This window comes from Bos mutus, chromosome 18, assembly GCF_027580195.1.
Source record: "Bos mutus isolate GX-2022 chromosome 18, NWIPB_WYAK_1.1, whole genome shotgun sequence".
Classification (NCBI taxonomy): domain Eukaryota; kingdom Metazoa; phylum Chordata; class Mammalia; order Artiodactyla; family Bovidae; genus Bos; species Bos mutus.
In genome coordinates, this window is record NC_091634.1 from 51,483,002 (window position 1) to 51,508,322 (window position 25,321).

Here is a 25,321-nt window from a genome sequence, read left to right on the forward strand (position 1 = left end):
TTCCAGCTTCCTTATGGTTCTGAGTGAGGAGAGTAATTAAGCACACACTCCATCCCATCTCACCCACTGAATGTGGCTATAAAACCTGGGCAAGATGGACAGGGCAGCTATATGAGGGCTCTGAAAAGCAAACAGTAGCAGGCTGAGGAGGGAAGATGACCAGAGTTTGAAGTCCCGCCAAAGAGTCCTGCCTCCTCCCAACTCCAGGACCCCAGCCTGGACTGCATATAACCCAGTACCCAGAAAGAGGCCTCAGCAGAGCTCCAGAAGCTGCGTGCTGGCGTGGGGAGCAGGGAGGGGGTTGCCTAATTCTCAGAGGCAGTGGGCCCAAACCCAGGGCTTTTCCTCTCCCATGCTTCTGTCTTCTTGGTGTTCTCATGTCCCGGTCCCCAGCAACCCCCCAGCTGCAGAGGGGTCCACAGGTGCCTAAAGCTTTGAGGCAGGAAGCTTCCTTTCCAACTAGAGGAGTCGAAGGAGGTGAAAACCCCACTGGACTTTTCTCTCTTGGTCATCCTCTTGCTTAGTTATGGATGTGAGCTAAGTCCCAGGAAGACCGTAGCAGAGCAGGAGAAATAAGGCCCCTCCTTCCAGGATGAAAAGCCAAAGAAAGAGGCCTCTGGAACTGGAAAGGGCCGGGGAGACAGTGGAGCAGGAGACGCTCAGGAGAACAACCCCATAAAGCGGGGTAGGCACGCTCCCGGGATCAGCCCTGAGCTCAGCAACGGCAGATACAGGCCTGAGTGGCACACTGTGGCCTCAGAGCACCGAGCCTCGGGAGAGAACGCGGAGCCACGCTGGGGACACACGGCAGAGCTGAAGAGCATCATGAAGGCTTGGAAAACACAACTGGTGCGGAGACCGCAGAGGGCTGGCAGGGGTCCAGAATCTGAGCTCAAATGGGTCTAGTGCTTGCTACAGCAAAGATGGCAGCATTCTCCACAGGATTTAAATAAGACCCAGAGTCTCATAACGCAATATTCATATATTCAGGATCAACCCAGAATTGCTCAGTATACAAAGAACCAGGAAAATCCTCAGCTCACATGGGAAAGGATCAGTTGATACCAGTGCCAAGATGACAAAGTATTAGAATTAATTAAGACTTCAAAGTCATTATTATAAAGCATACTCAAAGGAGTAAGGAGGAACGTTCTTGAAATACAGGTAAAGACAAAAAGTCTCAGCAAAGAAAGAGAAGAAGTGAAGTGGAATCAAATGAAAATTTTAGAAGTATGAAACACTGTAACTGAAGAATCTTAAACCACTAGAAAGGCGCAACAGTAGGCTGAATATGATAAAGGAAAGAGACGGTGACCATGAAGACAGGTCAATAAAAATGATCTAATCTGAACAACAGAGAGGGAAAAAAAAGGTTTTTTTAAAAGTGAGTAGAGCCTTGGGGACTTGTGGAGCAAAACTGAAGGGTCTAACATCTGTGTCATTAGAGTCCCAGAAGAAGAGGAGAAAGAAGACAGTGCAAAAAATATACCTGTTGGCCGTGCCCTCCGCAGTGTGACGTTGCTGGGTGATAGACACACAGACAGTGAATCAGGACAGAGTCCAGAAATAGCCCCACACAAGGAGAGCCAACTGAGCTTTGACAAAGATCCAGAAGCAACTCCATGGAGCGAGGACAGCCATTTCAACAACAAATGGTGTTGGAACAACTGGACATCCATGAGCGAAGAAATAAGTAAACAGATAAACCTTGACCTGAAACCTTCACACCGTATTAAAATTATCTCAAATGGATCACAAACCAAATGTAAAGCTTTAAAAAGTTTTCAACTAAAACAATGTGAAGAGTTCCAAGATATGACATTTGAAAGCACAGTCCACAAAAGGAAAAGTTTATATACTAGACTCCATAAAAATTAAAAATTTTTCTCTGTTAAAAACACTGTTAAAAGAAAAGACAAGCTAGAGACTAGGAGAAAATATTTGCAAAACACATATCCAATGAGGGACTTCTATTCAGAAAACAGAAAGAACTCTCAAAACCTAACAGTAAGAAAACAAGCCAACCTAACAAGGAGCAAAAGAACAGACATTTCACCAGAGGGGATACAGAAGGTAAGTAAGTATATGAAAAGGTATGTGACATCATTAGTCATGAGGGAAAGGCAGATTAAAACCATAGTGAGCCACCAATTGGGGTTTCCCTGGTAGCTCAGCTGGTAAAGAATCCACCTGCAATGCAAGAAACTCCAGTTCAATCCCTGGGTAGGGAAGATCCCCTGGAAAAGGGATAGGCTACCCACTCCAGTATTCTTGCCTGGAGAATCCCATAAGGGATTCCTCCTCCCCAGAGGAGCCTGGAGGGCCACAGTCCATGGGGTTGCAAAGAGTCAGACATGACTGAAGCAACTTAGCACACAGCAACCAATTACATACCTGCTAAAATGGCTAAAATAAAAAATATTAGTCATATCAAGTGTTGACAAGAATGCTGAGCAACTGGAACTCTAATATACGTTGTTGGTAGGAATGCAAAAACGTTTGCCAGCTGTTTTGGTTTTGCTTTTTAAGTAAACTTTGAAATTTTAGGGTAGTTTTAGATTTACAAAAAAGCTTCCTCAGTGGCTCAGATGTAAAGAATCAGTCTGCAATGCAGGAGATGTGGATTCAACCCCTGGGTTGGGACGATCCCCTGGAGAAGGGAATGGCAACTTACTCCGGTATTCTTGCCGGGAGAATTCCACGGACAGAGGAGCCTGGTGGGCTACAGTCCGTGGGGTCGCACAGAGACAGGCATGACTGAGCAACTAACACTTTCACTTTTCTCACTTTACTGTAGACCTACCATATACCCCACATCGCTTTCCCTATTGTTAGCATCTTGTATTAGTTAGGTATATGTTATTATTCATGAATCAGTATTAATCTATTCTCATTAACTGAAATATGTACTTTATTCATATTTGCTCCATCTCTTCCTAATGCCCTTTTCCTGTTCCAGGATCCCACATGACACTGTCATCCTGTCTCCTCAGGCTACAACAGTTTCTCAGATTCTCCTTGTTTTTGAAAACCACAATTCTGAGGTGTATTTGTGTGTATTTTGTAGAATGTGCCTAGTGGAGATCTGGCTGGTATTTTTCTCGTGGTTAGACTGGGGTTATGGGTGTTGGGGAGGAAGACCCCAGAGAGAAGGCACCATTTCTATCATATCATTTCAAAGGCACATACTATCAACATGACTTCTCCTGGGTGACCTTGATCATCAGGCTGAGGTCACACTTACCAGGCTTCTCCACTGACAGTGCTCTTTTGTTTATCTCCCTTTCCAAACTGTGCTCTTTGGAAGGCTGTTGCTGTGGCCAGGCCCCCTTTAAGGAACAGGGAGTTATGCTCCAAGCCCTTCAGGGTGGAGGATATACAGACATCATTTGGAATTCTTCAGGATGGGAGATTTGGGAAGTTTCTTATAAACATATACTTGTCACATACACCCACTCCTAGATACGTACTTAAGAGAAATGAAAACTCAGGGTCATACAAAAATCTGTACACAAATGTTTCTAGCAACTCTATTCATAACTGTCCCAAACTGAAAATACCCCAGATGTCCTTCTCCGGGTGCATGACTAAACAAACTGTGGGGTACATATGAGTCGACCTCTCAGCAATAAAACCCCACCACACGTAACAGCTTGGTGAACCTCAACTGCGTGATGCTGAGTGGAAAACACTGTCCTTGGAATTTCACCTACACCCTGACTCCACTTATAAGACGTGCTCCAAAAGATGGGGGTCAGGGGCTGCCAGGAGTTAGGGATGGGGTGCAACAAACAACAAAAGGAAACGTGGGGGTGACGGAGAAAGTGTTTTGTCTCTTAACTGAATTCGTGGTTACACAAATCTGTACGTATTTTAAAATACACAGGACCGTACTCCAAAAAAGTCAGTTTTACTATTTGTTGTTTAGTCGGTCAGTCATGTCCAACTCTTTGCAGACCCATGCGCTGCAGCACGCCAGGCTTCCCTATCTTCCACTCTCTCCCAGAGTCGGCCCAAACTAAATTTTACTATATGTTAATTTAAAAAAAAAGAGGTGGAAGCAGCGAGCCAAGTGCCTAGAACAGGGGCTAATAAGTAAATAGTAGTTCCCTTCTCTTTTAAAAGTGGGGCCCTAGAGACCCCAGACCCCACAGCGCCATGGCTGACGTTCATCCAGCCTAGTGCATGACCTAGATTTCTTGGTTTGACCGGTACCTGTGTCCACATTTCTCCCAGGTGTCCATTTGGAACCACACACCCTTCCTGAAAAACAGGTCTGGACCTGAATCCTTGGAGAACAGGGTCAAACAAATCAGTCCTTTCCATCCCTGTGCCAGCCAAGCTTATGGGACACCACCTGCCTACACATGGGCCACCCTTCCTCTGCAGGCAGACAGGGTCAGACACGTGAGACAAGAGGTGGAGAACTGGGCGGGGCCTCGATCCCACAGTCCCTCATTTTTCCGTGATTTCTCATCCTTTGTCTACATGGAGGAAGGGGCTAAGTAGGAAGAAAGCACTCCGGATCAAGTCCGTTTGGTTTTAAAACAAAACAGGTAGGGCAATGCTAGTAGAATGGCTGCACATCACAGGTGTGGGTACGCACAGGAGACACACAGAAGAAAGGGTTAGTGAGAGAAACACAGAGACGACCTTCCCTGGGTTCTCTACAGGAAGCGCAGATAGCCAAAGGCCAAAGTAATGACAGTCAAGTTAAGAGCAACTCACGGAGGCAGTTCAAGCGCCTTGCCCACTGGCCTCCCCAGGGCTGCACACGGCTCCCCACCACAGGGCAGCGTCTCCTTTCCGACCCCCTCCCTCAGCCGCCGGCCACTGGAGGATAAGCCTCACCCGAGGCGGGTCCAGTCACGGGCCTGAGACAAGTACAAAAGCCCAAGCTGGACATAAGGATCAGGGTCAGCCACCTGGAGGAGCTCCATTAAGCCTAGTGAGCTGACCACTGGTCTGAGAAGGTCAACAGAGCCTGCAGAGGCTGGAAAACAGGCCCCCTGTGCCCCCAACACATGGGGCAGGGTTCAGTCCCCTCCTCTGCAGTAACAGTGACTTGGGATCACTGAATCTTTGAAATGGGACTCAATTTCAAGAGCCCCCTGCAACTGTCTTAAAATAGTCATGGGCCCTCTGCTTAAGAACCAAATGAAAGGATCCGCTCCGCAGAGAGAACTCTCATTTTACTGTAAAAGCCCGAGCAGCTCTGGGAGGACCCCAGCCCCTCTTTACCCACCCTTTCCTGCCGAGGAAACATCGGGGAACACATCTGTCTGTCAGAGATCATGCCCGTGGCTAGGGATGGACCCCCTTCTCAGTGGAAGGAGGTGCTGGGAGAGTTGGGGGTCTCATGCTTCTGCACACAGAAAATGCAGTCAAAGCTCCCCTCTGGGACCAGAGGGAAAGCCTGGGCTGGGTGACACAGGAGACCCTCCCTGGGGACTCAGGGCTCCTGACTTGCACCCCAGGCTCCAGGTCACCTCTTTCCTTCAAGTTCACACTATGGACTCAGCTTCCTCACGACTGACTGAACAAAGGCTGAGCTGCAGAGGCTGAATCAAGTGTCCATGCGGAGAAAAGACACGACTTCTTTCTGAGCTGCTGTGGTTTTCAGGAAACAAGAGATGGGGAAATGCTCATGCCTTTCTAAAAACATGTAGGTCCACAGAAGGCATCTGAGGCAGTTGAAGTCAGTCACACAGGGCAGAACCACCCAAGAAAGATGAGACCAGCTCTGTAGGGCAGCATCTGCTCCTGGAAGCAACATGGCCGCCAGGGAGCGGGCCATGCTCTCCAGGCTCGGCCACGCCTGGAGCTCTGCCAGCCATCAGCCCATCCCTCCAACCAAGGCCCAGAGTTCAAGAGAACTGGGGCGATGCCTCTGGGTCCCCTGCCAAGATGAGACAGGAGACCTGCCTCCAGGCCACCACCTCCACAGCTGGTTTTGCTCACTCCTTCCTGGAGTGACTGGCTCGTTTCCCTATTCCGTGTGTGTGTGTTGGGGGGGCGGGTGTTAGTCGTTCAATCATGTCCAGCCATGGACTGTCAGTCCACCAGGCTCCTCTGTCTATGGGATCTCCCCAGCAAGAATACTGGAATAGGTAGCCATTCCCTTCTCCAAGGGACCTTCCCAATCCAGGGATCCAACCTGGGTCTCCTTCATTACAAGCAGATTCCTTGTACTGTCTGAACCACCACCCACTGCTGCCCCCTTACTGAGCAAATGTGTCTTCCTAAAACTCCAGTCCAGACTCTCGTGTTAACAGAAGAGATCCCTTGCGCTCTTTAGACTGAGTATTCCTGAAAACATGACATGGAGGAGACTGTCATCCCATCAAGAAGACCAGACCTACGCTGGTTGTTCCAGTGACCAGAGAGACAGAAACAATGATAGAGACAGACAGATGGACACAGAGAGGGAGAAATGGGGTGAGACAACGGTCCAGCGCTGCGGGACCTAATGACAGAGCATCACCGATTCTATGAAGAAGTCTGAGATGTGAAACCAGAGTCTTTTATCAAACCTTTTCAAGATTCTTATACTACTCATGATAGAAGCTACACACAATTACATTTTTCTAAAAATTTTCTCCCCTTGCAAATTTGAATTTGCATAAAAGGATGGCATTTGCAGACATCGCAAAACAGATACTGCTCCCACCTCTCAGTAAGCACCGGAGACCTCTGGCCACACCTGAGCACTGCCGTGGCTGCTGGTGTGACATGCCCTCCAGAAGGACTATTGCTTTGGCCAGCGACAACGGCACGAAAAAGCCAAGGTGGTTTGGATTGTCCTTTTCCATAATGCTGTGACTATTATTTAGCACTTTTTAATAATTAACTGATAATTACAATCAACACTCAGTGTATGCTCATCACACACCAGGCCCCAGGCTAGCACTCTATGTGGAGAACCTGCTTTAATTCTCCTGTAATACAGGAGCTAGGTTATTACTATTCCCATTTTATGGCTGAAGACACTTCAAGGCTTAGAGAAGCTGCCTAAAGAGCTTTTTAGATAAGTATTTTAAACTAACTGTCTAAGGCCACAGAGCTAAGAAAGTCTAGATAAGGCCCAGCAGAGTCTGGGTCCACGACCTTGCTGTGAGGCAAGGAGGTAGCTGCTCACTGAGAGACAGCTAAGCATGCTCCCGGCAGCTGTCAGCGACCGGAGTGGATTACTGTTCCCTCCCGGAGAAGATAAACTATAGGTCTTCCTGTTTGGAAGTGATGCAGGCAATGTCAGATTTAGCAGTGTGACATTTTTTACAAAGCATTTAAAGAAGTTGTTTAATTCCTACTTTAGTAGAGACTGGCAAACACACAGGGCTTAGAGCTTTTCACCCACAAATGCTAGGTTTTCCTATTAGTTACTTGGGGCCTTAATTGAAAAAAAAAAAAAAAAATGAACGATTTTAAAATAATAATAAAAGAACAAAAGGAGATGTTGGGCTTCCTTGGTGGCTCAGATGGTAAAGAATCTGCCTGCAATGTACAAGACCCTGGTTTGATCTCTGGGTCAGGAAGATCCCCTGGAGAAGGGCATGGCAACACACTCCAGTATTCTTTCCTGGGAAATCCCATGGACAGAGGAGCCTGGAGGGCAACAGTCCATGGGGTCGAAGAGTTGGACAAGATTAAGCAACTAACACTTGCAAAGGAGCAAGAACAAAACAATTATGCATAAGTGATTCCAGATTTTATTTTACTCGAATAAAACCCCAAAGCGTTAGTGTCAGATGAGACTTTAGATTTCTAGAAGACAGTGGGGGCTGGCACAGACGGGATGGGGAGGGGCTTCTCTCCATCTCCAGTGGTTAAAGCAACATGCTTCCAAAGCAGGGGTCCTGGGTTCAATCCCTGGTTGGTGAACTAAGATCCCACATGCCGCTCAGCACGGGCAAAAGATTTAAAAAAAAATTTTTTTTTAATTAAAAAAAAAGGGATGGGGAGGCTGACAGAAAGCTCAGGGGAAAGGTGCAGACTCACGGAAGCAGCTCTAAGATGGGAAATGGTGACATAGGGAAGGGACAGGGTGTCAGCAAAGCCGCACAGCGGTGCACACGCAGCTGCGTCTGGAGCCCACACTTCTGCCCACAACAGCGCCAACTGAGTGAAACAGAGAACTAGGGAGAGGAGGGAGCACTCCTGCCCCGGGGCTGGTTTGACATCTCTCTGCTCAGTGCCGAGTCCTGCAACTTTCATCGTCGAAGGCCAAGGACACAGCCGTTGCCTCTCATCTCAGATGGAGGCAGTGCCAGCGTGACAGATGAAACGTGTTATCCTGTAGAGTTCAGGTCATGTGTGTGACCATTTATTAAGTCCTTACCAAGTCATGGGAATTGCGATTAAGACACAAAGATGAATAGTATATGGGCCTTCCTTTCCCAGACACCATCTAAGAAGAGACAGACCTAAGTGAATGATTATAGCAAGGGGGGCCAGCGCTGTCATTCCAGGATGCAGGCGTGAATGGGAGACCAGAAGCAGAAGCAGGCGATACTGCCTGGGCAAGACCTGGACTGCACTGTTCAGGTGAGATCTGGTGGGAGCCTGCCAGCCAGGCAAGGGAGACACTGCAGAGAAAACAGCACGGGGGACTTCCGACAGTCTAGTGGTCAGGGGGTGTGGTTCTACCCCTGGTCAGGGAACTGAGATCCTGCATACTGTGAGGTGTGGCCAAAAAGAAAAGAGAAAGAAAAAAGAAAACAGCAAGAAGCAGCAGGCAAGAGACAGTAATAATCCCCAACACACACGCACGTGCACACGTACATGCGTGCACACACACACAGAAGTTCAGACTTACTCAGACCTAGTCAGAGGACTGAGGATGAGAAAGATCATCAAGTGTAGCACAACACCACTTAATGTTTGCAAGTATTCTCTAAAAGTGTAAACCTGAAACTTATCATCAATCCCTTTTCTACCCACAGTAGTATGGGAGCTGAACTCTCTGATTTTGGGGGGCGTTCATATTTAACAAGAATTGAAACAGGTGTGACTCTGCAGAGCAGTCCTGCTTATGAGTGTAAGTACATGTCTGTTTGTTTGCTTGAAAATGTAGATGGCAGATGTTGACTTCAAGGTAGGTGGCAAGAAATGGGCTTCCGCTCTGCTTTGCTGCAAAGGTTTCCAAACAGCTTCCACGGGCGTAAAGCACACGGATCCACAGCTCTCAGCACGGTCTTCTCCAGACGTCTGCCCTGCAGAATTCTAATTTGTGCTGCAAACGTGCAGCGGCATTTTTTTTCATCTCAAAGGCTTTAGCTGGAGGCAGTGCCTGTTTGGTCTGCCCTCGTAGGAAAAGAAATGCTAAGTAGGGGTGGGTTTACATGAAAGGGAGACAAGGGAATGAAAAGACGGGGCCGGCACAGAACCTGTCAAGTTTCTAGAGACTAATAACCTCCTTGACGTTACCAGAGGCAACTCAGAAACGCAGCCAACAGGAAGCCACGCTGATCAACAGCAGGGCTCCAGCAGCACGCATGCTGGATAATTCTCGGCAGTGGGGGCTGTTCTGCGGGCTTGGCAGCATCCCTGGCCTCCACCCACGGATGCCTGAAGCACCATCCAGCTGTGATGAGAAGGTCCCTAGATGTTGTCCCCAGTTGAAATGCCTGATCTAGATTAACTCTGAGCACTAACACCACCACAGAGCCTCAATCCTGTTCACTGCTTCCTTTTGAAAATCTTTTTCTTGGTAGTATCACCGTCACCCTGCAAATAAGCTCAGTAAAGAACTATCGCGATGGGCCTGTGACATACCCAAGTCCTGATATGAGGCAGTTAGGGACTTACGAGAAACAGGAAGCCTTGTGCATGAAGTTCCCCTGATTAAAGGAGGCTCTAAATGGCAGTGACAACTATTCAGTTGCCTCTGGGATGTGAAGAGGAAGAAGTGGTTCGTTTGTTCGATCATGTGTATGTTTGATCACTCAGCAAACATTCTTGAGCATCACAGGGTGCCAGGTGCTATGCCAAATGGACAAGGCAAACAAGCCCAGGCGTCCAGGAGCATGTGCTCAAATCAGAGAACAGAGGTAAATAGGAGGCAGCATGCTCCCCATCGCAAGAGCAGTGATGAATGAAACAAAATGAAACAAAAGCACAAGTGGGACAGGGCTGCAGCCACTGTCCCTGCGTGGTCACTGAGCCAGGGAACGCGATTCACTCAAACTGAGATGTGCCAACCACGCAGACCCCAGACTAAGTGCTGGACGAGAATGTAATTGTCTTGCTAACAATTTTTATATTGATTAGATATGTCAATGATCATGTCCTGGGCATACTGGATTAAATAAAATCTACTATTAAAGTTAACTGGGACTGTTTCATTGACTTGTTTGTGCGGCTGCTAGAAACTGAAGCCCATATGTGTGGCTCACCCTGCCCTTCTATTCCTTCAGCCTGAGGAATCCCCACTGCCCACCAGCAGCCCAGCCCCAGCAAATGGCAAGTTCACAGGCTCTGTGGTGGGAATGAACTTGGCCTGGTTGAGGCTGGTGGGGTTGCCACCTGCTAGGCAGGGGCTTGGGAGCCAAGTTAAGGAGTTTGGGTTTCACCCCAGGAGCACTGGGAGAGGCCTGGAGGGTTTGCCTCAGGGGAATGCCACAATCTGATTTTAACTGTGCCAAGATGCTGTGCTCTGGTGACTGTGCAGAGATGGGACAGGTGAGGACAGAGGAGGACCACTGGGCGGGAGGGGTCAATCCCTGGGACCCCTCAGGTTTTGGCCCCTTGGGGTGACCTGAGAAATGGAAGTCCGAGATTCTGCTTCCTTCATGGGGCACAAGGGTCTTACTAAATTCCCTATACGTTACATTTGATTATGTGGACAACCTTTACTCCACGACAACACGAAAATGAAATTTTTTCATCATCCAGAGCAGGCCTCGGGCTCCTGAGAGTGATCCTGTTGCTTCTCGAAGTCCAGCATAACCTGCCTCTCTCCAGAGAGGGAAGTGGACCAGTTTCCCTCTGTGAACTGGTTTCCTATTTCCTGTGCATCACCACACGAATTAAGCTTTTCACTGTCCGATCTCACTGAATTCTTTGACTTCATTCTTAGCACTTACTAAGGCAATGGCACCCCACTCCAGTACTCTTGCTTGGAAAATCCCATGGATGGAGGAGCCTGGTAGGCTGCAGTCCATGGGGTGGCTAAGAGTCAGACACGACTGAGTGACTTCACTTTCACTTTTCACTTTCATGCATTGGAGAAGGAAATGGCAGCCCACTCCAGTGTTCTTGCCTGGAGAATCCCAGGGATGGGGGAGCCTGGTGGGCTGCCATCTATGGGGTCGCACAGAGTCGGACACGACTGAAGTGACTTAGCATACAGTTCAGTTTAGCTTTCTTCTCTTGTGAGGGTTTCCCCCCGACACACTTTTCCTGGGTTCTATTTTTGCATCTTAGCTTCCCTGTTTCACCCTCAAAGCTCCTCACTCAAGGATGTCAGCTGAACAGTAACCCACCAAGCTCACTAACTCTGGCATTTTCTGTTGATGCTGCTCTTTCTAGATTCTCCTTTTCCCCTGCCTGTTGGTCATCACTGCCACCAGTGAGTCATCGGCTCTGAGTCATGCCTGGCTGGGCTGCAAAGGCCTCAGAGCACACCTGTCTGTGCAAGGCTGGCCCTTGGGAACACGGCCCGCACCCAGCACGAGCTTCCATACATGGATTCAGTAACGAGGAGAAAAAACAATTGCCTTGACTCTCTTTTTTTCCCTTCCAGATTTACCATTTCTTTCAGCTTTTGGTGGAGATGATTCCCACACTGCAATGCATCTTGATCATTCACTTTGCATCTTCAGAGTCAGAAGGAAGTTTCCAGAATAAGCCCAGAAGGCCCCAAGGATGAGAGGCTTTTCTTCCATGACATCCCTCCTCTGTCACGGGACACGAAGTGTCACCCCATGTGCCACGCTGGGACCACACCGCCTTTTGAGAGCTATGAAGGTACCACCAAACTGTGCGTAAAACACGGAGGATGGGCCCCACTCCAGACCAGGAAACGGGAGAGATGAGCTGCAAACACAGCCTAGTACTTGGACCAGACCTGCATGAACCTGAGAGCCAGCGCTGCTCACAGGCTGTGACGGGAGGCACATAGGCCTCCTCGCCAGGGCTAACCCTGAAGTTCAAGGCACCGGATCCGAACCCACAAATACAAGCTCTGCTCCCACACTCCTCCCTGAAGGCCCCATGCTCTACCATTACAGATTCCTATTTTTCTAAGCATCTCCCTTCTAAATATAAAACTCTTGGCAGAGGTGTTGCCATCAGCTCTTAGCACCTGGGAACAGACCAGCCTAACAGGTCCCCACAGCAAGGGTTCTGAAAAGGCAAGAGGCATGAAAAGTCAGGATGGGAGTGCAGTGTGTGGGATGACATGGGGTGGGGTGGGGGTGGCACTTGGGGACATTAAAGGACTTTCAGTCTCTGCAAAGAGACACAGAAATGGGCAGAGATGGTGCCCCTGGGAAGGAGACGGGAAGCCAGGGGAGGAGAGGTAGAGACAGAAATCACTTTTCCCTGGACATCCTCCCATATAATTTGAGTTTTGTACCACCTGCATGAATTACCCAGCCAACAAAAAATTAAATAGGGAAGAAGTGGGTATTGGGTATCTGGCTGAGATGAAGCCAGCAATAAAAAGACCTCTGAAGGCGAAGGGACAGGTTACACTGGCTGCTCTGCTCACAGGCTGCCCTGCTCTCATGACCCTCAACCCCACTCTCCACCTACCAGGCCCAAATCACAAGTTTTTCTAGCAACTCCTGCATGGCCCTTTTTCTGAACCTTTTTCAGGGTCAAAATCTGAGACACTGAAACTCAGAATTCTCAAAAGCCTTACTTAAAAGCCCCTCAGAATCACTGGGAAAGTCCCACAAAGGAAAAATGTGACTGCTCTGATGTTGTGGCCTCCGGCTCCGACCGGCTATGCGAGGCCTGACATGGGAACATCGTGTCCAGTGGCACCGTTTATCTCGCCATCAGGGAGCCAACCCTTCGTCACAAGGACGGGGACAGAAGTGTGTCCCCAAGGGAGCAGTCATCCCCCCAGGGCCTCTGGAGCTGTCAGGGAAACTCTGCATCCTGCCCCAGGCTGGAGCCACCAGGGAGACCTGGCCACCAGCGGTTATGGGGAGAGGCCACCGGCTCTGCAGTCAGTCGGGAGGTTCGTGCGGTCCTGGATGACCCTGCGCAAGTCACTCTATGAATCAGACCCTCCCTCTCCTCGCCCGGGACCCACCTAGAGCACAAGCTGTAAGTTGTAAGGATCACAAATACTTTAGGCATAAACATCCAAATCCATGTCATTAGCCCGAAAAATAATCCGGCCCCCTCCTACCAGTTTTACCCCTTAAAATGTTACTGGATCTCGAAGTTAGAAGGTGTTATGCTTTGAGCATCCCATGAACTGAACCATGGAAAGAGATGCTGAGGGACCTCCCTGGTGGTCCAGTGGCTAAGACTCTGTGTTCCCAACGCAGGGGACCTGGGTTCTAGATCCCACATGCCACAACTAAATATCCTGCATGCTGAAACTAAGACCTGGTGCAGCCAACTAAATAAACATTTTTTTTTTAAATCATAAAGTCATAATGGAATAGGTTGGGCCCCAAATCCAATTTGACTGGTGTCCTTATAAGAAGAGACAGGGAGACACACACAGAGGGAAGATACTGTGAAAACACATATACATACACACAGACACACAGAAAGAAGGTCATGTGACCACAGAGGCAGGGATGGGGGTCATGCAGCTGCAAGACAAGGAACAGAAAGGGTGGCTGGAAACCCCCAGAGGCTGAGAGAAGGGCAGGAACAGACCCCAAGAAGGAACCAGCCCTGCTGACACCTTGATTTTGCACGTCTTGTCTCCTGATCTGTAAGAGAATAATTATCTCTTCCCTAAAATCCCCCAGTTTGTGGTACTTTGGTACAGCAGCCCTAGGAGACTCATAAACTGATCTGGTTTTACTGTCTGTCTAAAGCTTAAAATTCTCTGGCCTGACAGTCAGCTGACCAGCCTACGGATGGCTGTCTCTAGTAAGAGAAGACTAACTTATTATCTACCAATGCAGCAATCCCTCTTATCTTTGACAAGGTCTGTTATAAAAATCATTCATTTAGCAAATATTTACTGAGCACCTACTACGTGTCAGGCACTCTTTGGGGCTCTGTTGATGCGATGTTAAACGGGGAGCCGACACTAAAAGCACGTACACATATGGCCATTTCTGATTACCAATGATGAAAGTAAAACAATACGACATGAGCAAAGTGGGTTGGGGACCAGGATGAAATTATTTAAATTGTTAGGGGAGCTTCCACTAAGCTTGTGACACTGGACCAGTGACCTGAATGACAAGGAGTCAGCCACAGGAGAATCTGGCTGGAGGAACAGCCAGTGCAGAGGCCCTGAGACAGAGCAAGTTAGACCCAGTCAAGGCCCAGAAAGAAGGAGGGACTTTTGTTGAGGGAGGGAGTGGCAACTGATGAAGCTGGAGCAACAAGGAAGGTCAGTCAGTCCTTGCATAGTGGGCCCAGGTAAGAAGCTTGCATCTGATCCCAAGACTACTGAGATGTCACTGGGGAGAGACATGATTTGATTCAAAGTTGTTTTTGTTTTAAATCACTCTGGGACTTCCCTCTTGGTACAGTGGCTAAGAATCTGCCTGCCAATTTAGGGGACACAGGTTCAATCCTTGGTCTAGGAAGATTCCATATGTTGCTGAGCAACGGAGCCTGCAAGCCACAACTACTGAGCCCATGCTCCTCAACACGAGAACTTTCACCTTTGTCCTTCCAGATCTACACAGCCACTGATGCACCCCAGACTGCCTTGACTTTTTAAAAATTGTTTTGCACCACTGACCTGCTGAAACACACTCAGATAACCTCCTCTGGTGTCCTTTTTCAGATCTAGATGCTCAGAGCTAGAAAATGGGATTCAAGCTTATTCTTCCCTAATGAGAACAGCTGTGCCCTCTTTAAAGAGGAAAGGGAAAAAAAAAAAAAAAACACATCACCATAACGCAAACAATGCCATGTATAAAAAAAACTGGATAAAACAAACAAAAGTACTGGGTCAACTCCTCAGGTTTCACAACCACTGCATTTTTCTTCTGGGTGGAGGACAAGGAAAACGATTATGGCAAGTGTCCCTAGAATTGCCTTGGTCTGTTGCATCACGTGGCTGAAGACACCTAGACTATTAGGAAACTCTGAGCGCTTGAGCAAAACACACTCCCTGCAATCATACTTCCCACTAGGTTTCTCAAGGACCTATAAACAAATCTGAGTACACGCAGACGCTCAAGCCTGGGGTAGAAGGAAGTGGTGGAGAGCGTCTACGCTCGAGAGCCACGCTGCCTTAGCAAGCAGGGAAAGCGGTGGGGGACAGGGATGCTGGGAATCCCGCGGGCCCTGAGATGTGTGTGTCACCGGCCCGCATCCTGCATCCTGCTCAGCGGAGCGGTGATGGGCCACTGCATCTGGTGTCAGACAGCTAGGCTTAACACTGCTTTGCTCCTACTAGCTAAGTGACCATGGGCAAGCCATTTAGCCTTAGTTTCCTCATCTGTGACATTTATGAAGATCAGTTAAGATTCTGTGTGTGAGAGCCCTTTGCAAATTACTCTGTGGTGTAAAAGTGAGGGATTATCATTGGCAATAAGGATTTTTACTCCTCCCTTTGCATGTCATATGGGTTGACTTTCCCTGACTTTCTCTCTTCCTAGGCTGCTTTTGATGTTTCTTTTCACTTGATTATTTCCTTTTGAGAGAAGGGAAGGGAGACAAAAGCAGGTAGCATGATGACTCATTTCACCTTAAACCCTTCCGAAAAACTGTCCTAAAAAATGTGCTCTCAGAGCCATTTTGTTGCTGCTCAGTCGTGTCTGACTCTTTGCGACCCCATGGGTACCCTGCCAGGCTCCTCTGTCCATGAGGTTCTCCAGGCAAGAATACTGGAGTGGGTTGCCATTTCCTTCTCCAGGGGATCTTCCTGGACCAAGGATCAAACCTATGTCTTCTGCATTGGCAGGCAGATTCCTTACCAATGAGCCACCTAAGAAGCCCCTCAGAGCCATTTGGGGCCATCCTAAAGCAATTTACCTCCAAAGAACCAAAGCTATTGTCATGCAAAAAGGACCATGTCTAATATCTGTGGATATTCTGCACTGTCTGGAAATCTGTAGCAAATAATTCAAGGTTTGTGATTTACTCAGGTTGCTGAGTAGTTTTTCACTGGCCTTAGTTGCTGTGTTCTCAAATAATACAAACTATCTTCACATTAACCCACACAAGCCATACAAAAGACAAAGACGGAAGAAAATCACAGGAATGTATTCCAGAACCAAATGAGAAGTTAGAGATAATCTGCTCAGTAAAGTGCATATTCCTGACTCCTCAGCCATCTTCATCTCTTTAATGGAAAAAGAACCTCATGAGTCAACTTTCTCATTGTGAGCTGATCTCAATAGCCAGCCGATCGCCCTGTGCTTCAAATGCGTAAGCAGTCCTATTTCTGCACCAAGTGGAAATAAAAGCCAGTGACAGCCCAAGGGAGAGAAGGAACAAGGGAAAACACACACTTCCAAACAGAACCACGGAAAGATGGAAAAAAGCGCTCAAGCGTAATACAACTGAATTTTTTTTCTTTGCTTAATTCGGTGTTAAGCATCTTGGTTGCCCTGGTTTAGGTTGAGGGAGGGGGTGCCTTGAATCAAATGAGCTCCAAACCTCAGCTTTAGGTGACAATGGTCTGGAGAGTCGCCTGCTCCCTGACAGCTGTCAGCTTGCCTCTATCATTTACTCACCCCAGCGAGTCAAGCTGCACGTCAAGCTTCTCACCTGTGCCAGCTCAGAAGTGAGTTCCTGCCCAGTCTGCAGGCTGGCACCCTGGCCTCACACTTAACCAGAGTCACAGGAGCTGCCCAGTCCCTACTGACAAGTCCTCTTCCTCCTCCCAAACTCAATCAACCTACAACCCAGAGAAGCCCAGACCCCAAGCAAGGCGAAACTCCCACCCAGCTCCAGAAAATCCCCCATCCTGTCCTTTCCAAGACCCTGGTCCCTGTGCCAGGCCACCCTGAACCAGCTGCTCTACACGGCCCCACGGCAAAGCTCCTCTTGCTCCCGACCACCGCGGGGACGAGGGGGTCCCGGGGAGGCGGGTCGAGCCCTTCTCCTGTGCCCCCACACCGCCCCCGCTGCCACCTCAGAAGCAGAGGGGCAGCAAACTTAAAGCCCAGCACGCAGCACAACTCACCGAGTCTTCCCCATCCCGGTTCGAGGAAGCCCCTCCCCAGCACGCTCGTCCAGGAGTCGGGGGGGTTCCTCCCCCAAAACTGGGGAGCAGGCTCCATTCCTAAGCCACCTGGCGACACCGTCAGCCGCCAGGGATGGGGACACCTTTTCCAGCCCCTCCACCCCCCAGGGAGCGCCCTGCTCCCCATAAGGTGGGCTCTTGGCCCCCTCCTCCCGTTTCCTCACCTCAGCGCGAGCCGAGGCCGACCCCGCAGAGCCCCGGTCCCCACCCGACCACCCCTCACCCGCCGGTCCGCGGGCGCTCCGGCTGTCGCCCCTCGGAGAGCGAGTCCCCGCGCCGCCCACAGAGCCTGGCACGCCGTTCCCCTCACGGGCGCCAAAGGGCCCCCCGCCCCTCTCACCGCGGCGGGGGTTGGACGGCCGGATGGGCCCGGGAGCTAGCGCGCGGGCGGGCGCCTTTGGGCTCGGCGGTGTGGCCACTGCACCGGCCCCGGAGCCGTGTCCTTCTGAGGCCTGCCCGCGCGAGCTGTCAGTCAGCAGCCCGGGCCCGCCCCCCCCCGCCCCCCGCCCCGGACTGCGCAGCCGCGGTGCGGCCCGGAAGCAGCGTCACGTGCTGGGGTGGGGCCGCTACCCGCGCCTGAAGCTCCGAGGCTCTCGGGCCCCTCCGGCCCCGGCTCGCTCCGGGCTGGGGCCGCCTTTCGGATGCAGGCGTCGTCCCCCGCCCCTGGGAGCACTCTAGGGGACTTCTAACAGAAGGTCGCTGCAACCCCGTTTCCTGGATCTGCTCAAAAAACTAGGGTGTTCTCCCGGGCCGAGCAGAGCTGTGGGGTGGGGGGTGGGTGCAGGCCGTTCTGTGGACAGATGAGTGAATTACTTGGTGATTCTGGAGGTGGGGGAGCCCAGGAAGGGAGTATAACCTGATTCGGGTTGCTACCCCGCCCTGGTGTCCGCACCTTTAAGACAAGGATCCCCTTATGCCATTTCCTGCTCTTCTGTTTCAGTTAGGCTGAAGCCTTGACTTTAAGGAACGTACTTGTGAAACCAGTCAGGCAAGGATGTATGGAACGGAAGGGCACTGTGAGGCCGATTGATTTTTTTTGAAAGGGGGCATCTTAAAAAGCTGATGGATTCCACTTTCTTGAACTCCTACGCGCATCAGCATCTTTTCACCAGATACAATAAACACAATTTTCGAGCTGTCTGGCTTGGGTTTCTTCCACATCTCTTCAAAAGAACAAACCAAAACCACAAAAGGTAAAAAATATGTGTGCTTCGGACACTTATTTTTTTTAAAAGCTTTTTATTTTATATTGGAATATAGCTGTTTAACAATGTTGTGACAGTTTTGGGTGGACAGCAAAGCGACTCAGTCATACATATACATGTATCTGGGATTTTTCAGTTCAAGAGCAAGCATAGGAATGTAAATGGACACCCCCCCTCCCAAAAATCTTGGGGTTATGGCAAGCTTGGTTCTAACACCTAGGGAAACAGACTGAATTCTGACACTGCAAATTCTCTGAAGACAGTTTCAGAGCTACACTGCAGGGCTATAGAGCGCCTTTGGGTGGGTAACTAAGCTGTGTCCAACTCTTTTCAACCCCGTGGACTGCAGCCCTCCAGGCTCCTCTGTCCATGGGATTTCCCTGGCAAGAATACTCGAATGGGTCACCATTTCCTTCTCCAGGGTATCTTTCTGACCCAGGGATCGAACCTGCATCTCCTGCATTGGCAGGCAGATTCTTTACCACTGAGCCACCAGGGAAGCCCTAAAAAGCTCTGCCTTTCAATAAATGCCCTGGCATCTGAACTAGGGCAGAATGTCAACCTCAGAAAACTGGGGCAGGGGTTGTTCTCTGAAGTCTTAGGAGTTAGGCAGGAGGAACTGGAGTTCTGCCACTTAGAAGAAAAGACACCTGTGGATTGACGATCAAGTGTCTTTCTTGTGCCCCACACGTGGAGCTGCTGGTCCCTGGGAAAGTGGACTGTTCAGACTTGCTTGGGAAAGTTGAAGGGACCAACGGGAAGGAAAGAGCTGGGAGCTGCGATTCTACAAGAGGCATGGGGCCTTCAGCACCGCAGCTGCTTCTGGTCCATTTCTGATTTGCATGACCAGCTCCGTGTAGTCATCATTTGTGAGAAACCAGATCTCTGGGTATTTTAAGCTTCATGTGAATTCAGAGAAGTGTAAGTTATGTGGGCACTACAGATGCGGGGGGCGGATCCCGAAGGCTACAAGAGCATCACGAAGACTGTATGGAATAGAGGAGGATCGTATCTGTGGCTGGAGGAAGTCCTCCTTTGGTTCAGTGAGTGAACCCAGCACCAGGAGTAGACTCTTTCAGCCTTGTCCTCACTGTGGTGATACCAACTATTCAGGAAGATTGGAAAATGAGGGTTCATTCAGGGTCAGACTCCATTTGGGGGAAATATCATTTATCTTCAAGAAGATTCACCTATCTCTCCAAACTTCATAAAAGATCTTCTGAACTTGCCAGAAGGTTGGAGAGAAGCACATGACATGGCCATTTTACTTAAAAAGGGGAAGAAAGTAAATTCTGCAAACCACAGACCAGTGAACTAGACATTGGGCCTGGGAAACATTCAGGACAGATGACTCATGAAAAACATCTGTGACCCCGCAGAAGAGGAAGCACCAGTGGCAAAGATCAAGTCATGCTGGGTTAACCATGAGATTTCAAGATATGAAATCTATACTGGTAATTCGAGGAAATACGATAGAACTAGTGTATTTGGACCTGGAACGTGTATTTACCAGAATGTAAATGTGTAAGTGACAAAAGGCCAGGCAAACTGGGTTTTCAAAAAAAGAGGGCATATAGGGACTTCCCTGGTGGTCCAGTGGTTAAGACAGCTTCCACTGCAGGGGGTGCGGGTTTGACTCCAGGTGGGGGAACTGGGGTCCTGCATCCCTCAAGGCACAACCAAAAAAAAGAGTGGTGATCATAGGAATACAGTGGCTTACATGACTGAAAAGTTCTGGGGTTGGCCCAGCAGGATCCAGGGGCCAAGTGATGTCATCAGAACTTGGTCTCGTCTCTCTTGCCTTCTTGACTGCTTCCCTTTGAGGTGGGCTTCATTCTCAGATCAGGTGCTTTTTTTCAGGTGTTTTTCCTTAGTATCTTTTTTTTTTTTTATCATTGCTTTACAATGCTGTGTTAGTTTCTGCTGCGTAACAAAATGAATCAGCCATGTGTATACACCTTTCTTCCTGTAGAGGGTGCTTCAGGAGTAGGAGGCTATGAGCTCCTCTCCCACTTGTATGACCCTCAGCACACTCCTTAAACTCAGTGGGCCTGTTTCTTCATCTGAACAAGGGGCCAACCGTGACATGTTCATTCGTTCATTTGCTGTGTATTGCACTGTCGCAGGAATGGGAGAGGAGGAGGAATTTTTGATAATGTGCCGGGGAGGAAGACATGCTGAAGGGCAGGAGAGGGCCAGCTTGGGATTCCAGGGAACGCAGAGCCCAAGGCACAGGCCTGCTGCCCTCGACGGCTCTACCTGCAGCTGGAGGTGAGGTGACCCAGTGAAAAGGAATTCAGGAATGTGTCACACCACTTTGGGTTTAGACTTCCTGGGCCTTGTTCAGCACCTTGGGTTGGAGAGCTTCAGCCTTCTGGCTTCCCTGATCTGGCTGATGCATTCAACATCACAATCTCAGTGGAAAAAGTAAGAAACCACCCAAACTCCCTTCTGAAGAAATTTCTGATTTTTCCACTGTACAGATCTTGGAAGTCTCTTTCTCTCCCACTGTTAAAATACCAGCATACAAATCATAAATGTACAAGGCTGAATTTTTACCAAGTGAGCACCCATACAACCAGCACCCAGCTCAAGAAATAGAATATTACTAGGCCCCAGCATCCCTACTACCGTGGTAATCACAGCCCTGCCCTGTCTTCCTATACCAAAGGTCAGTTTTGCCCGATTTTGAACTTTTACTCAACATCCTATTTGTGAGATTTACTTGTGTGTAGTGTGCACTTTCATTCTGTAGAGTCTTGTATTTCACTGTATAGGTAGACTACTATCTGTTCATTCTGGCTCCACACTGCAAACAACCTGAATATCCATGAACAATGCTGTACTGTGTATTGTGGGAACATCCTATCACAAGTCTTCCGATCTGTCTTCAGCAGGTACTCCTAACGGTCCTGCGGGGTGGTTTAACAATCACATTCCTGCCCCCGGCAGTGAAGTGGATGGAGGCCCCAGTTTCTCTGCATGCTCACCAGCACTTGGTGTTTTTTTCATGTTAGCCATTCTACTGGGTGTGTAAATAGTATTTCATTGTGGTTGAAGTTTGCATTTCCCTGATGACTAATGAAAATGAGCATTTTTTCATGTTTGGATTTTCTTCTGTGAAGCACCTGTTCAAGTGTTTTGCCAATTGTTCCACTGGGTTGTCTCATTTATTTTAAATTTTTATGTATTTAAAAATGGATACCTGGTTTACAAACTTAACAAGTTACAAACCTATTCCTTGTACATTTTCCCAGGGATTGTATATACAAACATATATATACCCCAGATCTTCTTTTTCAAATACAGTTTTACACCGTAGTTAGCTGGTGATGGACAGGGAAGCCTGGCATGCTGCAGTCCATGGGATCGCAAAGAGTCGGACACGACTGAGCAACTCAACTGAACTGAACTGACACCATAGAGTTAATATACCTCAGATATCACTGCACAGTATTCCATTCGTATGTATAACACACTCTACTTCATATATCGACAGCATATAGGGCAATGCATTTTTATGCTTCTACAAACATTCTACTATAAATACTGAAGTGCAAACATCTTTGTGTGCATGAGGGACTCTATCTGGAGGATAAATTGCTAAGTTGGGTCAAAGGGTAAATACAATTAAATTGTTTTGATTCATACCTCTATCTTGCTCTGCAAAGAGCTGAATAAAGTGACAACTGTACCAATTTGGTCTTCCTGCCAACACACAGAATCGCCAAACTTTAATGTTCATCAACTGACTAGGTGAAAAATGGGATCTCTTGATACTCTTAAATCTGGATTCATTCCTTTTACTTTGAATGAGGCTGAGCATCTTTTCATGTGGTTGAACGGAGGCTCCACTTTAAAAGAACTATTTCGTGGGATGAGTGGTTAGCTGCACACTAGCTCCTGATGGATACACAGAACTGATCCTGGAGCTGAGATGTCCTCATTCCTGTGAGGACATCCAAGGGTAGGTGTTTGGTTCCGTGGGCCTTATGAAATAAAAGAGAGACCCCAAAAAAGTGTGTTGAACCACTGTCTCAAAATAGGAAGAAACCTTGGAAATCAAGTCTAATCTTGTATTTTTTTAGAGAGTAAAAAAAGAGCCGAGGCTTAGAGAAGGGAAATGACTTGCAGAAGACCACATACCAAGTCTGTTGAGAAAGATGAAAATCCTTGATAAGAGTTGAATTGTTTTTGTCAACTGCTGTCATCCTGTTAGATATTTTAATGAATGATTTCATCATGCTACTTCCTTTAGCAACAGGGCAATTTTCAAGTTACAGTAAACAAGCCCGTACAGGTGTGGGGGCTGAGAAGAATTACAAGTCTTTTTGTGAAAGACTTTGAAATGGGTCACAAAGTCAGCGTGTGTCTTCAACGGGCAACTAGGTGTTGTCCTGCACACCCTTGGATTATCTGGGTCTATGGATCTTTTTCTTTGCAGCTATTTCTAACTCTATAGGTTTTTTTTTTTTTTTTTGGCAGCATCAGGTCTTGGCTGCAGCCCTAGGGATCTTTCCTTGTGGTGAAGGGACTCAGTAGCTGTGGCATGTGCAGGCTTAACTGCCTCCCAGCACACGGGATCTTAGTTCCCAGGCCAAGGATCGAACCCATGTCCCCTGCACTGGAAGGCGGATTCTTAACCACTGGACCATGACGGAAGTTCCATTCTATAGGTTTAAAATTTATTTATTTATTTGGCTGTACTGGGTATTAGTTGGCAACACTTGGGATCTTTAGTTGCAGTGTGTGGGATCTAGTTCCCTGACCAGGGATCAAACCTGGGTATCCTGCACTGGAAGTGTGCACTCCCAGCCACTGGAGCCAACAGGGGTGTCCCAACGCTATAGATTCTGGAGAATAGACAGCAAGGCCAGTGATTCTGTTACCAAGGCTGTTGCCCCAGAATCTTACCCTTGCCCCTCCTTCAAATGAAATGTGTGTTTTTTTCTTTAATTTACTTAGTTTAAATTTTTGGCTGTACCATGTAGCATGCAGGATCTTAGTCCCCGACTAGGGATCAAATCTGTACCTCCTACAGTGAAAGCTCAGAGCCCTAACCACTGGGACCACCACAGAACTCCAAAACCAATTATTCTTATCTAAGGAAATCCCGTGGACAGAGGAGTCTGGTGGGTTACAGTCCATGGGGTTGCAAAGAGTTGGACATGACTGAGCGAATGAGCACCCACAAGCATGCAAGTTTCAGGAGGAAGATGCAAAGAGAAAAAGTAACAAGAACTGATGAGAACAAACTAGGCCAAAGAGTGGGGAAGATGTGGCTTCCAGTGGACCTTGAGTCTCATTATCAGCTCACTGTAATATATTAGCACAGGCTAAATGACACACTCATCAGCGCCAGGACAGCTGACAACTGCCAGGACAGCAACTGAAAAAGCCCATAAAGCACTGCAAAGGAGAGGCGCAACAGTTCTGGGTCCAAACCACACCCCAGTTCTCCAGTAAGTCATGAATATTCTTTCCCCTCCTGCCAATTCCTTCCTTTTAACCTTGACCTTCTAATATATTTGGTGGCTCCACCAGATTTGGGTTGAGAGCTGATTTGCAAACTAGGTTGCCCCTTTCCATTCTTTGGCTATTGAATATAGCTTGTGTGATTCCACTCTTAGCACCAGTTTCAGGAAAAAGACAAGAGGTCTCCATGCAAGTCCAGCTGACCTGCTTGGTAACAATTCCTGCCCACTGATACCTGACATTTAAATGAACCTTGTCTGGCAGAAGATCAACTGACTTCCCTACTATAGAAGCCAGTTTTGATTTGGTTCAATTAAGCAAATTCTTTTTTATTTTAATTTTTGGGCCACACTGGGATGTGGGATCTTAGTTCCCCAACCAGGGACTGAACTCGTGGCCCCTGCATTGGGATGCAGAGTCTTAACCACTGGCAGCATTCCTGACTGCCTACATGTACCTGTCTTTTGGATTCATCTTTGAACCACTTTTATCATTCATCGTACCTACTTTTCCCCTCATAAATTAGTGAGTTAAATCTTTGACATGTGTATGAGACATAAATCTTTGGCATATTTGTATGAGAGTCATGATTTAACTTCCAAAATTTCTCAGATCTGTTTTGTTGTGTTTATTAACTTTTTTTTAAAGATACTTCTGTGGGGAAGGATAAATTAGGTTGGGATTAACATATACACACTGCTATATATAAAACAAATAACCAACAAGGACATACTGTATAGGACAAGGAACTATACTCAATATTTTGTAATAACCTATAAGGGGAAAGAGTCTGAAAAAGAACATATACACATATATGTATAATTCAATCACTGGGCTGTATACCTGAAACTATATTGTAAATCAACCATCAGATCAGATCAGTCACTCAGTCGTGTCCGAATCTTTGCGACCCCATGAATCACAGCACGCCAGGCCTCCCTGTCCATCACCAACTCCCGGAGTTCACTCAGACTCACGTCCATCAAGTCAGTGATGCCATCCAGCCATCTCATCCTCTGTCGTCCCCTTCTCCTCCTGCCCCCAATCCCTCCCAGCATCAGTCTTCTCCAATGAGTCAACTCTTCGCATGAGGTGGCCAAAGTACTAGAGTTTCAGCTTTAGCGTCATTCCTTCCAAAGAAATCCCAGGGCTGATCTCCTTCAGAATGGACTGGTTGGATCTCCTTGCAGTCAAGGGACTCTCAAGAGTCTTCTCCAACACCACAGTTCAAAAGCATCAATTCTTCAGCGCTCAGCCTTCTTCACAGTCCAACTCTCACATCCATACATGA

General features: G+C 48.2%; 1 protein-coding gene across 4 annotated transcripts in view; it reads right to left on the reverse strand.

Moving 5' to 3' along the window:
• KIAA0513 (KIAA0513 ortholog) overlaps positions 1-25,321 on the reverse strand; it is a 60,493-nt gene that overhangs the window by 33,685 nt on the left and 1,487 nt on the right. The window contains exon 1 of one of the 4 annotated variants that reach the window (XM_070388608.1): positions 17,691-17,828. The exons of 1 other annotated variant lie outside the window; for it this stretch is intronic. The gene's annotated coding sequence lies outside the window, so the exon portion shown is untranslated. Of the gene's footprint in view, positions 1-17,290; positions 17,426-17,573; positions 17,829-25,321 lie in introns of those variants that run through there. 2 more of the 4 variants (XM_070388611.1, XM_070388610.1) reach the window with 2 other exon arrangements.